Consider the following 4912-nt stretch of genomic DNA (forward strand, 5'->3'; position numbering starts at 1 on the left):
CTGTTTATTGCAGCAGCAAAAAGCCCAGCCTCCTCCTCCTCCTTCCTCTTCTTCCTCGTCCTCCTCCCTTCCTCTTCCTCTTCTTCCTCGTCCTCCTCCTCTAGTATTGTCTTCAACCACGCAGCAGCCCCTCCCATCCTCCTCCTCGACCATCTCCGATCTCCCTTCCCACACCTCCTTCTCCTCTTCTTCCTCATCTTACTCATCCTCCTCCTCCTCGACTTCCTCCTCCGTCCCCCCTCTCCCATCTCCCCGCCCAACCTCCTCCTCCTCCTCCTCTCCCTCTTCCTCATCCTTGTCCTCCGCCTCTTCGCTCGTCCTCCCTCCCACACCTGTCCTTCACCTTCCCCTTCCTCCTCCCTCTCCTCGTCCGTCCCTCCCTCCCCACCTCCTCTCCCTTTCACCTACTCCTCCTTCCTCCTCCTCCTCCTCCTCCTCCCCTCCCCTCCTCCTCCTCCGCCTCAAATTCCTCGCCTTCCTCTTCCGTCCCCCTCTCCCCTCTTCCCTTCCTCTCCCCTCCTCCTCCTCCTCTCCCTCTTTCTCCTCCTTGTCCTCCGCCTCCTCGCTCGTCCCTCCCTCCAACACCTGTCCCTTACCTTCCCTTTCCCCCGCTTCCTCCTCCCACTCCTCGTCCATTCCTCCCTCCACCACCTCACCTCCCTTTCTCCTTCTTCCTCTTCCTCCTCCTCCTCCCCTTTCCACCTTCCACCTCTTCCACAATTTCTCCTCGTTCTTCACAGCAGGTCCCTCCCTCCTTCCCGCTCTCCCTCCCCCTTCACCCACCCCTCCTGGCCCCCCTTCCCACCGTCGGGGTCTTGTTGTTTGTGATAGTCAGGTTCGTTTTTGTGACAGGTATTATTGCTCCAAGGATACGCACAGGACGAGTCTGTGTTTCCCAGGGGCCGGTTTGGGCCATATATCAGACAGGATTGAGGCGTGTATGGCAAGCGAGGATCAGAACCCCATTGTCTTTCTCGGCTGTGGCGGAAACGACGTTTCTCGTGTGCCAAAGCGAGGACCTTTTCAGGCGTTTTAGAGAATTGTTGGGCAGGATACGTGACGCTGGTGGGTCACCAGTAGTGTGTGGAGTCCGGCCAAGGCGGGGCGTTGGCGATGGATGGCTGTCAGGGCGATAGCAGTGAACAGCAGACTTGCTGAGCACTGCAGGCGCAATGGTGGCTGTTCGTCGACAATTGGGACCTCTTCTTTGGCAACGACGCCCTCTACGCCCGTGACAGGATACACTTGACGTTCAAGGGTGTTGAGGCTCTCTCAGACTCCCTTGAGCGAGCACTTGGTACCCTGGGGATTTTTAGTATGAGCGAGGGGGAGGGTAATGGAGCAATGGGAGGAGTAATGGGAGGGACATCTAGCTCATAATATAACCAGGCAGCTTAGAAGTAATTCTAGAGGAGTAACAGAGGACGGGCTAAGAATCTTCTATACTAACAGCAGGGCCTCAGAAACAAGATAGACTTACTAAGGGGTGAAGCTTGTTCAGAAAATTTTGACATAATAGCAATCACTGAGACATGGATAGACTTTGCTAATAGAAATTTTAGGTCAGAATTTGAAATAACCGGTTAGCAGATGTTTCACAAAGACAGAAGGGGCAGAAAGGGAGGTGGAGTTGCGCTATATATTAAAGACTCACTTAAATGTTTAGTTAACAATTCAGTCAAAACTAACATGGATTCAGAATCAGTTTGGGTGGACGTTTACAAGGAAAGAAAAACTAACTCTAGGAGTTATATACAGGCCACCCAACCTTAACAGGCAGGACACGAGTATATTACTACAGGAGATTGGCGGGCAGTATGAGTAGAAATGTCTGCGTAATGGGGACTTTAATTATAGGAATATAGACTGGGAAGATCTAGTGCGTGACCTGGAAGCCGAGGACTATCATGAACTCATACAAGATAAATTCATTAAGCACGAAGTTACTGACCCTTCCACACGAGATAACAAATTAGACTTAGTCCTATCCAATAATGGGAACTTGCTACGTGAGTTGGAGGTGGGCGGAGAGTTAGGAAATAGTGATCACAGAACGGTTCGTTTTAGGTTAGACTGGGCGGTAACCCGATACAAACCCAGTGTTAGTGCCAGATTTTAGAAGAGCAAACTACGAGGGCTTCGAAGACATCTTGAAGGGGTAAACTGGGATAATTTAGGGATTCATGAGGGCCAGAACTGCGGATTGGAGAGCCAGGAGAAGACGGTGAAATGTCTTACAATAATTTAGTTAGAGTAATAGTAGAGGGCAAGAACAGCATATACCACAGCGAACACTTAGAAAGAAAACAATGATCCTAAGTGGATGACTCGTGGACTAAAACACGAGATTGGGTTAAAGAGAATTTATCAGAAAATAAAGAATGGGAAACACATCTCAGGGGCCGGTACGTCGAACTATCTAGATTAGTTAAGAAAAACACCAGGATAGCAAAAAGAACTATGAGATCAAAGTAGCAAATGAGGCGAAAAGTAATCCTAAGGGCTTCTTTCAGATGTATAGAACAAAAACACGGGAGAAAATTGGACCGCTGAAATCAAACACAGGGGAGCTAGTAGAAAATTACGAAAATATGAGCACATTGTTGAACGACTACTTCCTTTCAGTATTCACACAGGAGGATCGAACGACTATACCGGAAAGAGTTCAGGTGTACGAGGGCGGGGATAGCGATAAATTGAGGGATATAATCATTACTAGGCAAGTAGTTCAGGATGAGACAGATAAGCTTAAGAAGAACAAGTCGCCAGGTCCTGACGGGATATTTCCGAGGTATTAAAGGAGCTAGGTGATATAATCAGAGACCACTAACCGACATCTTTAAGATGTCGGTAAATACTAACTATGTGCCGAGCCTATGGTAAGTAGCTAATGTGACGCCGATTTTTAAAAAAGTGGACAGGTCAGTTGCTTCAAACTATCGCCCAATTAGCTTAACATCGGTTATAGGGAAGATGCTGGAGTCCATAATAGCCAGGAACATTCGGGAGCATTTAGAAACATAGCAATTCACGACTCGCAGCATGGGTTCACAAAAGGTAGGTCATGCCTCACCAATCTCTTGTCCTTCTACAATAAAGTATTTGAGGCGGTTGACAGAGATGAAAATTATGATGTAATCTATCTTGATTTTAGTAAAGCGTTTGACAAAGTTCCTCACCAACGACTGTTGGCAAATTACAGGCTCACGGGTAGAGGTAAAGTTTTGAACTGGGTCAAGGCGTGGCTTAGCAATAGGAAGCAAAGAGTGCAAATCAATGGTAAAAGATCTGACTGGGGATGTGTTACGAGTGGGGTCCCACAAGGTTCGGTATTAGGTCCACTTTTGTTTATTATTTATATCAATGACTTGACACAGGAATTAGTAGTGATGTTAGTAAATTTGCAGATGATACCAAGATCGGTAGAGTAATTGAGTCGGATCAGGACGCTAGTATTCTCCAAGGTGAACTCAACCGATTATATGACTGGGCGGATAAATGGCAGATGGAGTTCAATTATGGGAAGTGCAGTATTCTGAGTGTAGGTAGGAACAACCCCTCACATAACTATTGCTTAAATGACACTCTCATAAGTAGGTCTGGGTGCGAGAGGGATTTAGGGGTCTTAGTGAGCTCTGATCTCCGTCCAAGGGCACAATGCATTCAAGCTAGAAATCGAGCTAATAGGGTACTGGGATTTATTTCAAGGAGCGTAAGCAACAGAAGCCCCGAAGTCTTCCTCAAACTATATTTAGCATTAGTTAGACCTCATCTTGACTATGCGGTTCAGTTCTGGTCACCCTACTATAGAATGGATATCAAAATGTTAGAATCGGTGCAGAGGAGGATGACTAAGATGATTCAGGGGTTGAGAAACTTGCCATACGAGGAAAGACTCAAACAGTTAAACTTGCATTCTCTAGAAAGGCGAAGGGTGCGTGGAGACATGATCGAGGTTTATAAATGGATGAAGGGCTTTAATAAGGGAGACATTCATAAGGTTTTGTTGGTAAGAGAACCGGGTAGGACACGAAGTAACGGGTTTAAACTGGATAAATTCAGATTCAACAGGGACATAGGCAAAAATTGGTTTACTAATAGGGTGGTGGATGAGTGGAATAGGCTTAGCAGTCATGTGGTGAGTGCCAATACAATTGTCACATTCAAAAATAGACTAGATAAATTCATGGACAGCGATATTAGGTGGGGTTAGATACACGGGAGCTTAGGGTCAAAGGAGCTGCCTCGTACAGGCCTACCGGCCTCTTGCAGACTCCTGCGTTCTTATGTTCTTATGTTCTTATGTTCCTCTCTTCTTACTTATTCTTTCTCCTCACCTCCTGCTCCTCATCTTCTCCTCACCTCCTCTTTCTCCTCTTTCACCCGAGAACAGGAATAGATGAACTCAGAGCTCCTTTTCTCTCCTCTCTTCTTACTTATTCTTTCTCCTCACCTCCTGCTCCTCATCTTCTCCTCACCTCCTCTTTCTCCTCTTTCACCCGAGAACAGGAATAGATGAACTCAGAGCTCCTTTTGTCTCACTTCTAACCTTCATCTCCTCTTCAACTCCTCATCTCCTCACCTCCTGCTCCTCATCTCCTCATCTCCTTTTCCTCTCTTTCACCAACGAACAGAAAGGAATAGGTGAAATCAGACCTCCTTTTCTCTCTCACTTCTCACATTCATCTCCTCTTTACCTCCTCATCTCCTTCCTCACCCAAGATCATTAAGGACTAGGTTAAATCTGACCTCCCTTCCTCTCCTCCCTCTCACCTTCTTGTCCCCGAGCTGCCTGACGCCGCAGGTGAGGTTGGCCGGGATGCCCACAGGTGTGGTGACCTCGACGGACGTGGGCAGGAAGTAAGGACAGGTGGGACACAGCTGATCCGCCTCCAGGGTTCTGTGGGCGGCA

Source organism: Eriocheir sinensis, chromosome 1 (genome assembly GCF_024679095.1).
Source record: "Eriocheir sinensis breed Jianghai 21 chromosome 1, ASM2467909v1, whole genome shotgun sequence".
Classification (NCBI taxonomy): domain Eukaryota; kingdom Metazoa; phylum Arthropoda; class Malacostraca; order Decapoda; family Varunidae; genus Eriocheir; species Eriocheir sinensis.